The 12,207-nt window shown below is 42.3% G+C and overlaps 1 protein-coding gene across 14 annotated transcripts in view; it reads left to right on the top strand.

Annotated features, from left to right (window-relative positions):
• Positions 1-12,207, top strand: part of gphna (gephyrin a) — a 117,370-nt gene that overhangs the window by 83,314 nt on the left and 21,849 nt on the right. The gene's annotated exons all lie outside the window — the stretch shown is intronic.

Raw genomic sequence — 12,207 nt, 5'->3', positions numbered from 1 at the left:
TGTAGTTTATAAAGAAATAATTGGCAGTACATTTTACACCATAAATAGCTTCAGATAGCATTAGTCTAGTGCAGTGGTTCTTAACCTGGGTTCGATCGAACCCCAGGGGTTCGGCGGAGGTCAAGACACACATTCGATTAATATGATTCGTGATGACATGCTCCGCTTGGCCATCATTGGCTGCAGGTGATCACGCTACATCGCTTGGCCTATCTGTGCTGCAGGGAATTTGGTGCGCTCAGTAGTCGACTTGTGATTTCTTTCTTTAATATTTTAATCCCTTCATACTTACTATGTCGAGCAAAAAAAGAAAGTGGTCGGACGAATATGTACAATATGGATTTACATGTATAACCGAACGTGATGGGAGTCAGTGTCCTAACTGCATGATTTGCAATGCCAAGTTGAGCAATTCTAGTCTAGCACCGTCAAAACTAAGAGAACACTTCCTTAAGCTGCATGGAGATGGAAAATACAAGAACACAACGCTCGCTGAATTCAAGGTGAAGAGAGACAGATTCGATGAAAAGGCTACTCTGCCTGTTCTCGGCTTTGTACCCATCAACAAACCGATCCTCACAGCATCGTACGAAGTTGCTTACCTGATCGCAAAGCAGGGCAAACCACACACCATTGGTGAAACACTCATAAAACCAGCTGTGTTGAAGATGGAGAATATCATGCTGGGAAAAGAGGCCGAAGTTAAGTTATCCCAAATTCCTCTTTCAAATGACACCATCAGCGACAGAATAGAGGACATGAGCAAAGACATCTTGGCTCAAGTAGTTGCAGATCTGATTTCAAGCCCGGCAAAATTCAGCCTTCAACTCGACGAGACCACAGACGTTTCCAATCTAAGCCAGCTTGCTGTATTCGTGCGCTATGTGAAAGACGACGTGATAAAGGAAGAATTTTTATTTTGTAAGCCTCTTACAACAACAACTAAGGCAGCCGATGTGAAGAAACTTGTGGAAGACTTCTTCAAAGACAACAATCTTTCGTGGGATATGGTTTCTGCAGTTTGTTCGGACGGAGCTCCAGTCATGCTGGGAAGAAAGTCTGGTTTTGGTGCGCTAGTGAAAGCCGATGCACCACATATCATTGTTACGCATTGTATTCTGCACAGGCATGCGTTGGCAACAAAAACCTTGCCTCCAAAACTGGCAGAAGTATTAAAAATTGTAGTGGAATGCGTCAACTATGTGCGAACTAGTGCTCTGCGGCATCGCATCTTCAGTGAGCTGTGTAAAGAAATGGGCTCTGAATTTGAGGTACTTCTGTAATATTCTAACGTTAGGTGGTTATCCCGGGGACAGGTGCTGAATTGTGTTTTTGCCGTGCGTGTGGAATTAGCCCTGTTTTTGCAAGAGCACCAACATTGTCATGCAGATTGCTTCAAAAATTCTGAGTTCATTCTCATTTTAGCGTACATGGCCGATATCTTCGCAGCTCTCAATCATCTCAATCAAAATATGCAGGGCGGTGGAGTCAACATCATCGAAGCAGAGGAAAAACCTGAAGTCTTTTCAAAAAAAGCTACCGTTATGGAAACGACGAACAGAGAACAATAACTTCGCAAACTTTCCCCTGCTGGACGACTGTGTAAGTAAGATCGAAGATGTATCTGGAATCGGAGACATTTCTGTACCCGCTGAACTGAAGCAAGCAATTGCCACGCACTTAGATGAGCTTGCAAATTCTCTCGACGGATACTTCCCTACAAGAGAGTCATATCCAGCATGGGTGAGACAGCCGTTCACGTTTAGTGTTGAGACAACAGATGTCAATGATGAATACCTCGATGAAATCATTGAAATTCAGCAGAGCCAGGTTCAACAGCAACTCTTCAGAACAACAACGCTTTCAACGTTTTGGTGTCAACAAATGGTAACGTACCCTGTTATTGCTAAGAAAGCTCTGGAGATTTTCATACCGTTTGTTACAACATATCTTTGCGAGCAATCCTTTTCGAGGATGCTGGACATAAAAACGAAGAAAAGGAACAGACTTTGTTGCGAAAATGACATGAGTGGCACTTGCCAAGGTGAAGCCGCGCATTTCTGAACTGGTCTCTGAAAGGCAACAGCAGAAGTCACACTGATTTGCAGTGAATATTCATTATTATGTTTTTGTTTTTGTGTGAAAATGATCATCTGTGTGAAAATGTTTTGATGATTTTGTTCTTTGAACACAGTGATGTTGATGCACGGTTCATTTTGTGCACCAGTCAAATATATACCTATGTTTTGAATTAGATTTTTTTTTTCAATTAAGAAGGGTTCGGTGAATGCGCATATGAAACTGGTGGGGTTCAGTACCTCCAACAAGGTTAAGAACCACTGGTCTAGTGGTTAGAGCATTGGACTAATAACCAAAATGTTGCTAGATCGAATCCCTGAGCTGACAAGGTAAAAATATGTCTTTCTGCCCCTGAACAAGGTAGTTAACCCATTGTTCTTAGGTCGTCATTGTAAATAAGAATTTGTTCTTAACTGACTTGCCTAGTTAAATAAAGGTTAAAAAAAGGCTTTCTAGAATAGGGAACGTTATCACCCATACATAACATTATCATGGCTCTCTGAAGAGGGGACATTATCACCCATACATAACATTATCATGGCTCTCTATAACAGGGAACATTATCACCAATACATAACATTATCATGGCTCTCTAGAAGAGGGAACATTATCACCCATACATAACATTATCATGGCTATCTAGAAGAGGGAACATTATCACCAATACATAACATTATCATGGCTCTCTAGAAGAGGGAACATTATCACCCATACATAACATTATCATGGCTCTCTAGAACAGGGAACATTATCACCCATACATAACATTATCATGGCGCTCTAGAAGAGGGAACATTATCACCAATACATAACATTATCATGGCTATCTAGAAGAGGGAACATTATCACCAATACATAACATTATCATGGCTCTCTAGAAGAGGGAACATTATCACCAATACATAACATTATCATGGCTCTCTAGAAGAGGGAACATTATCACCAATACATAACATTATCATGGCTCTCTAGAAGAGGGAACATTATCACCAATACATAAGTCCAGAATGATAACCAGGTCCATAATGTATTTCTGTTTCCATCCATCTTGTTCTTTTTTGTGCCAACACTGACTGAGAGCATCTTTGCATCTTGAATGACTATCATGGCCAAATTCCCCTTGCTGCCTCCAGTGTGTTACTGTTGGGAATATATATGGCTTCTGTTCTGTGGCTTCTGTTCTGTGTCTATGGCTTCTGTTATGTGTCTATGGCTTCTGTTCTGTGGCTTCTGTTATGTGTCTATGGCTTCTGTTCTGTGTCTATGGCTTCTGTTCTGTGGCTTCTGTTATGTGTCTATGGCTTCTGTTCTGTGTCTATGGCTTCTGTTCTGTGGCTTCTGTTATGTGTCTATGGCTTCTGTTATGTGTCTATGGCTTCTGTTCTGTGGCTTCTGTTATGTGTCTATGGCTTCTGTTCTGTGTCTATGGCTTCTGTTCTGTGTCTATGGCTTCTGTTATGTGTCTATGGCTTCTGTTCTGTGTCTATGGCTTCTGTTCTGTGTCTATGGCTTCTGTTCTGTGTCTATGGCTTCTGTTATGTGTCTATGGCTTCTGTTATGTGTCTATGGCTTCTGTTCTGTGTCTATGGCTTCTGTTCTGTGTCTATGGCTTCTGTTATGTGTCTATGGCTTCTGTTCTGTGTCTATGGCTTCTGTTCTGTGTCTATGGCTTCTGTTCTGTGTCTATGGCTTCTGTTCTGTGTCTATGGCTTCTGTTATGTGTCTATGGCTTCTGTTCTGTGTCTATGGCTTCTGTTCTGTGTTTATGGCTTCTGTTATGTGTCTATGGCTTCTGTTCTGTGTCTATGGCTTCTGTTACGTGTCTATGGCTTCTGTTCTGTGTCTATGGCTTCTGTTCTGTGTCTATGGCTTCTGTTCTGTGTCTATGGCTTCTGTTCTGTGTCTATGGCTTCTGTTCTGTGTCTATGGCTTCTGTTCTGTGTCTGTGGCTTCTGTTCTGTGTCTGTGGCTTCTGTTCTGTGTCCGTGGCTTCTGTTCTGTGTCTGTGGCTTCTGTTCTGTGTCTGTGGCTTCTGTTCTGTGTCTGTGGCTTCTGTTCTGTGTCTGTGGCTTCTATTCTGTGTCTGTGGCTTCTATTCTGTGTCTGTGGCTTCTATTCTGTGTGTGTATGTGTTCTGTTCTGTGGCTTCTGTTCTGTGAATGTGTTCTGTTCTGTGTCTATGGAAGGGGGTGTACAGTGCTACAGTATGGCTGGCTAGTGCCTTCGAAAAGTATTCAAACCCCTAAACTTTTTCCACATTTTGTTGAGTTACAGCCTTATTCTAAATTATATTAAGTAAATAAATTATCTCAGCAATCTACATACAATACCCCAAAATGACAAAGCAAATGTATTAAAAATAAAAAGCAGATACCTTTACATAATTTATGTAATTACATAAATATTCAGACCCTTTGCAATGAGACTTGAAATTGAGTTCAGGTGCATCTTGTTTCCTTTGGTCATCCTTGAGATGTTTCTACAACTTGATTGGAGTCCACCTGTGGTAAATCCAATTGATTGGACATGACTTGAAAGGGCACACACCTGTCTATATAAGGTCTCACAGTTGACAGTGCATGTCAGATCAAAAACCAAGCCATGAGGTTGAAGGAATTGTCTGTAGAGCTCCGAGACAGGATTGTATCGAGGCACAGATCTGGGGAAGGGTACCAAAACATTTCTGCAGCATTGAAGGTCCCCAAAAACACAGTGGCCTCTGTCATTCTTAAATGGAAGAAGTTTGGAACCACCAAGACTTCCTAGAGCTGGCAGCCCGGCCAAACTGAGCAATCGAGGGAGAAGCCCCTTGGTCAGGCAGGTGACCAAGAACCTGATGGTCACTCTGACAGAGATCTAGAGTTCCTCTGTTGAACTCCACCAATCAGGCCTTTATGGTAGAGTGGCCAGACGGAAGACACCCCTCAGTAAATGACAGCCCGCTTGGAGTTTGCCAAAAGGCACCTAAAGACCCTCTGGTCTGATGAAATCAAGATTTAACTCTTTGGTCTGAAGGCCAAGTGTCACATCTGGTAGAGACCTGGCACCATCCCTATGGTGAAGCAAGATGGTGGCAGCATCATGCTGTGGGGATGTTTTTCAGCAACATGGACTGGGAGACTAGTCAGGATCGAGGGAAAGATGAAAGGAGCAATGTACAGAGAGATCCTTGGTGAATACCTTCTCCAGAGCGCTCAGGACCTCAGACTGGGGCGAAGGTTCACCTTCCAACAGGACAACGACCCTAACCACACAGCCTAGACAATGCAGGCGTGACTTCAGGACAAGTCTCTGAATATCTTTGATAGACCCAGCCAGAGCCTGGAATTGAACCTGATCGAACATCTCTGGAGAGACCCGAAAATAGCTGTGCTGCAATGCTCCCCATCCATCCTGATAGAGCTTGAGAAGATCTGCAGAGAAGAATGGGAGAAACTCTCCAAACACAGGTGTGCCAAGCTTGTAGCGTCGTACCCAAGAGGCGGTGTTGTAATCACTGTCAAAGGTGCTTCAACAAAGTTGAGTAAAGGGTATGAATGCTTATGTAAATGTTATATTTCAGTTTTTTATGTTTTATAAATTAGCTACCGTTTCTAAAAACCTGTTTCTGTCATTATGGGGTATTGTATGTAGATTGATGAGGGGGAAAAAAACTATTTAGTCAATTTTAGAGTAAGGCTGTAAAGTAACAATTATGTGGAAAAAGTCAAGGGGTCTGAATACCTTCCAAAGGCACTCTATTGGGGGTGGTTGAGGAAATGTAGCACGTGTATGATCAACAACAACCGACCCTAACCTGCGCAGCCCCCGGCAGGCCTCGGTGGAGCAGACTCCGTTAAGCCCGTTTGGCCCCTGAGTGGCACGGACTGTAAAAAGCCCCCTTACTTTATCTCTGCCACAGCCACAAGAGGAGCGCCAAAGCAGGAGAGGAGAGCCGGGGGCTTGGCTGGGGTCCTGGGTGCCAATCATGTTAATGCCTCCTCCTCCCTGCCACCCTGGCATCACACAGGTCAGTGATGTCATGGGTGATGCCATGCCTCCCTCCTCTCCAACTCGACACCACCACCCTACTGAAAACAAAACAAAAAACACCACCACCCCACCGAAAAACCCCCACAAAAACAACACAGTCCCACTGAAAAAACAACAACACCGTCCCACTGAAAAAACAACAACACCGTCCCACTGAAAACAACAAAAACACCGTCCCACTGAAAAAACAACAACACCGTCCCACTGAAAAAACAACAACACCGTCCCACTGAAAACAACAACAACACCGTCCCACTGAAAACAACAACACTGTCCCACTGAAAACAACAACAACACCGTCCCACTGAAAAAACAACACCGTCCCACTGAAAAAACAACAACACCGTCCCACTGAAAAAACAACAACACCGTCCCACTGAAAAAACAACAACACCGTCCCACTGAAAAAACAACAACACCGCCCCACTGAGAAAACAACAACACCGCCCCACTGAGAAAAAAACAACAACAACACCGCCCCACTGAGAAAACAACAGCAACAACACCGCCCCACTGAGAAAACAACAACAACAACACCGCCCCACTGAGAAAACAACAACAACAACACCGCCCCACTGAGAAAACAACAACAACAACAACACCGCCCCACTGAGAAAACAACAACAACAACACCGCCCCACTGAGAAAACAACAACAACAACAACAACACCACCCCACTGAAAAAACAGCACCACCCCACTGAAAAAACAGCACCACCCAACTGAAAAAACAGCACCACCCCACTGAAAAAACAGCACCACCCCACTGAAAAAACAGCACCACCCCACTGAAAAAACAGCACCACCCCACTGAAAAAAAAGCAAAAAAAACGCCGCCCACTGAAAACAAAATAATTAAACTTCACCACCCCAATGAAAAAAAAACACCTCCCCACTGATTGCCAAGATTGCCCACTGCCCAGGCTGTGGCAGACATAGTCTCTGTTGGGTGTCTTGGGGATACACAACCAGGGGACACAGGAGGTGCTCCAGTGTCCTCTCTCTTCACTCCACCGGGTCAGTTCACCTCCTGAACGCTAAGGGGCGATAGAAGACCTCAGGCCTGGCCCATGGGCTGCTACTGTTACTAGTCCTGATGTTGCCATTGCTTCTGAATCTGTTGCATGACCTGGCTTCTAGCATCACCCTGGCTGCTCATCCGTTGTTCTTTACAAATGCTGTTTTGAATTAAAAAGAAAATTGTACCTTCACACTGAAGAAGTCTGTGAAGCTGAAATGCCTGTGAATTCTATCCCAGATGCAGTGAAAATATTCCAAAAACATTGAATAATGACGTAACCTTTATGCAAAGTGTTTGGGAGTGCGAACCCATTACACCTTTTTGCTTCTGTGAATTGGTGGGTTTTTCGCCCCAGCCAAGCTTCTGGGAGAGCACCGTAGTTCTCTTTTGATTTGCTAGCAACACCCACCCACTATGCTCCTCCTCCTCATATTACATTAGTATTCTACATTTATGGAGGAAGTTTCACCCTGATGTCCTGAGCAGTTCAGTCCATGCCCAGTTCCTGCACCATGTTAGAAGAACACAGGAGTTTGTCATGTAAACATTTATGTAAATGATTATTGAACAGCACACACCTCTTAATCACCTCCCAACCATCCAAACCTTTGGGCAAAACCTCACGTTGATGGGTCCAGGTTTTGACTTCACATAGACCAACTTCAGGTGCTTAGAGACACAGTTCTCGCTTTCTCTCCCTCTCATTCGCTCTCTTTATCTTTCTCTCTGTCGGTGTGAGTGACCCAGTTCTAGGAGCGTTGGCTGTGTTGTCATGTTCCGTTCTCCGTCATCTGCTTATGCCACATCCGCCCGGCGCCGGGACGCAGTCCGACACTGGGGGCAGCCAAGCAATCAGGATCGAGCGAGCAATGGGCAGGAAGGAACAAACACTCTTTGTGACAGGGACACTTACCTCACTAACGTAACAAAAAAAAAAAAATTTAGGGAGGTGACAATACAATCACCCACTTAACGGCCAGGTCGCAGTTGTAAATGAGAACTGGTTCTCAACTGGCCTACCTGGTGAAATAAAGGTGAAATAAATTTTTTTAAAACCAAAGGTCTTCAAAGTGACACTTTGACCTCACCAGTAGACTTACTGTATGACCCTGATCAACCGGGTCGCCTGGGATGGTCTAGCAGTTTGAATCCCACCCACTGTCCTTTAAAAACCCAACTTGTATGTAACTCTTTAACTGGCCAGTGTACACCATGCATCTGTCTGTCTTCAACAGGACCAGTGTACACCATGCATCTGTCTGTCTTCAACAGGACCAGTGTACACCATGCATCTGTCTGTCTTCAACAGGACCAGTGTACACCATGCATCTGTCTGTCTTCAACAGGGCCAGTGTACACCGTGCATCTGTCTGTCTTCAACAGGGCCAGTGTACACCGTGCATCTGTCTGTCTGTCTTCAACCTTGCCAGTGTACACCGTGTATCTGTCTGTCTTCAACAGGGCCAGTGTACATCGTGCATCTGTCTGTCTTCAACAGGGCCAGTGTACATCGTGCATCTGTCTGTCTTCAACAGGGCCAGTGTACACCGTGCATCTGTCTGTCTTCAACAGGGCCAGTGTACACCGTGTATCTGTCTGTCTTCAACAGGGCCAGTGTACATCGTGCATCTGTCTGTCTTCAACAGGGCCAGTGTACACCGTGCATCTGTCTGTCTTCAACAGGGCCAGTGTACATCGTGCATCTGTCTGTCTTCAACAGGGCCAGTGTACACTGTGCATCTGTCTGTCTTCAACAGGGCCAGTGTACACCGTGCATCTGTCTGTCTTCAACAGGGCCAGTGTACACTGTGCATCTGTCTGTCTTCAACATGGCCAGTGTACACCGTGCATCTGTCTTCAACAGGGCCAGTGTACACCGTGCATCTGTCTGTCTTCAACAGGGCCAGTGTACATCGTGCATCTGTCTGTCTTCAACAGGGCCAGTGTACACCGTGCATCTGTCTGTCTTCAACAGGGCCAGTGTACACCGTGCATCTGTCTGTCTTCAACAGGGCCAGTGTACACCGTGCATCTGTCTGTCTTCAACAGGGCCAGTGTACACCGTGCATCTGTCTGTCTTCAACAGGGCCAGTGTACACCGTGCATCTGTCTGTCTTCAACAGGGCCAGTGTACACTGTGCATCTGTCTGTCTGTCTTCAACAGGGCCAGTGTACACCGTGCATCTGTCTGTCTGTCTTCAACAGGGCCAGTCTTTCTTAGCAAATAGTCTTTTTCTTAGCTAAGAGTCTTTCTCAGGTAATATTGAGTCTTTTTTTTAGCTAATAGAGATTATTTCTTAGCTAATAGTCTTCTACCTTCAATCCATACATCTTATACACACTCTACAGACACAGTCTACTTTACAATAGTTCTCTCTTGTTTGTTCTTAGTCCTTCCTCTATTTCTGATGTCCATCCAGTTTGATTTCTATTTGTAACTATGCTATTTCACAAGTTCCAAACCTATATACATTTTACAGATCCCATATGTTTTACATTGTTTATCTTGTTATTAGCCCCACCCTTCAGCTCCTCTCAACCCCTCCCATCTATCTCTCAACATCATCCATTTCGGATTTCTACTTGCCATATATTTTTCAACTGTGCTGTGATGCTTCACAAAATAATTGAACCTTCCTATTATCATAGCTTCTACAGATTCTAAATGAAAAATAAACATTTTTGTTAAAATAATTATTATATTATTGATTGATTGACTATGGCTTTTCAAATCACCCAGTATTGCTATCTGTAGTGTTAGTTCTAGGCAAATGTTGCAATTCTTCAGCCATTCCTGGACCTGTGACCAAAAATGAGCTACTTATGGACAATACCAAAATAAATGATCTAATGACTCTGCCTCCTCACAGCAGAATCTGCAGAGCTGGGATATAGCTATATATAACATTCTATTAGTTGCAAGAATGTTGTATAGTAATTTATATTGAAAAATTTGTAGTTTTGAATCCGCCGTTGTTTTGCGTATCAATTCATAAACCATGTGCCATGGAATGGGTACATCGAAAATCTCTTCCCAACTATAGTTGCAATGTATATGGCACAGCTGTCAGTTTTTTGGTCCTTAAATGACATTGGTAAATGTTTTTATTTATCACACTTTTCTTTAACCATTTATGTTCTTTAATACAGGGCCGACAGACAAGTTCCTTACTTTTTCCCCTTCTACTTGCCTCTCCCATTGTTGTGGTAATGCTGCAATTAATTGGTTGTAATTTTGGGTAGAGCAGACATTTCCATATGTCTGTGTTAGCTGCATGTGCGACACAACTCCACCAGTCCTATTTATGATGTCATTCACTAAATGTATACCTTTTTTAAACATTTCTTCGATAAATACAGTTTTTTTTATCAATTAGTATATTTGAATTTAACCACAATATTTGTTGTACTATTTGTTCCGTCCTTTCTGGTGGATTAAACTGAAATTGCAACCAACTTTCTAAGGCTTGTTTAAAAAATTAAGATATTTTGGAGATTATTTCCTTTTCAAACAACCGAAAGTGAGCAGGTGTAATCTGAATAAAGGGGAAAAGGCCCTTCCTGAATATAGGATGAGACATTCATACCAATTGACTAGAGAACCAGTTTGGATTTAAGTATAACTTTTGTATGACTGATGCCTTTAGTGCTTTAATATTTAATCATTTCTGCCCACCAAATTCATATTCGTTATAGAAATAGGGCCCTTTTAATTTTATCTGGTTTGCTGTTCCAAATAGAATTGAATATTTTTTGTTCATATAATTTAAAAAGCAGGTCACTAGGTGTAGGCAAAACCATAAGCAAATAGGTAAACTGTGATATAACTAAGGAGTTAATCAGGGTGATTTTTCCACAAATAGACAGGTATTTTCCTTTCCATGGTAGCAAGATCTTATATATTTTTGCTAACTTTCTATAAAAATGTATTGGAGTGAGATCATTTCTTTCCTTTTTTTCCTAATAGAGAGTCTTAGCTAATAGTCTTTCTTAGCTAATAGAGCCTTTCTTAGCTGAGTCTTTCTTAGCTAATAGTCTTAGCTAATAGTATTTCTTAGCTAATAGTCTTTCTTTGCAAATAGTCTTAGCTGATAGTCTGTTTCTTAGCTAATAGTCTTAGCTAACAGTCTTTCTTAGCTAACATAGTCTTTCTTAGTTATTAGTCTTTCTTAGCTATTAGTCTTTCTTAGCTAATAGAGAGTCTTAGCTAATAGTCTTTCTTAGCTAATAGTCTTTCTTAGCTAATAGTCTTTCTTAGCTAATAGTCTTTCTTAGCAAATCGTCTTTCTTAGCAAATAGTCTTAGCTAATAGAGAGTCTTAGCTAATATAGTCTTTCTGAGCTAATAGAGAGTCTTTCTTAGCTAATATAGTATTTCTAAGCTAACAGGGAGTCTTAGCTAATAGGCAGTCTTAGCTGATATAGTCTTTCTTAGATAATAGAGAGTCTTTCTTAGCGAATAGAGAGTATTTCTAATAGAGACTCTTTTTTTTTAGAGTATTTATAGTCTTTTTCTTAGCTATTAGCTATTATCTGTATTAGCTAAAACGTTCTTAGCTATTAGATTCTTAGCTAATAGAGGATCTTAGCTAATAGTCCTTCTTAGCTAATAGTCTTTCTTAGCTAAGAGGCTTTCTAAGAGTCTTTCTTAGCTAAGAGGCTTTCTAAGAGTCTTTCTTAGCTAAGAGGCTTTCTAAGAGTCTTTCCTAGCTAAGAGTCTTTCCTAGCTAAGAGTCTTTCTTAGCTAAGAGTCTTTCTTTGCAAATAGGCTTAGCTGATAGTCTATTTCTCAGCTAATACAGTCTTTCTTAGCTAATATTCTTAGCCAATGGAGACTATTTCTTAGCTAATAGTCTTTCTTAGCTAATAGTCTTTCTTAGCTGATAGAGTCTACAGTTTGGATGTCTTCTCAGTCAGTTTGGCGGTGGTGAGGCGAATGTGTTGTGGCGCTCCACTCCCTGTATATTCTGTGTATTCCTCTGTTTCCATAGATACCTCTGTATTCATCTGTTTGTATAAAAGGGATGATCTATATTTAGCTGCTCATCAGATGTGGTATTTTAGAGCATTAAGTCTC

Source organism: Oncorhynchus mykiss, chromosome 25 (genome assembly GCF_013265735.2).
Source record: "Oncorhynchus mykiss isolate Arlee chromosome 25, USDA_OmykA_1.1, whole genome shotgun sequence".
Lineage (NCBI taxonomy): Eukaryota > Metazoa > Chordata > Actinopteri > Salmoniformes > Salmonidae > Oncorhynchus > Oncorhynchus mykiss.
The sequence above is the reverse complement of the archived record's forward strand: the minus strand, read 5'-3'. Positions and strand labels throughout refer to the sequence as shown.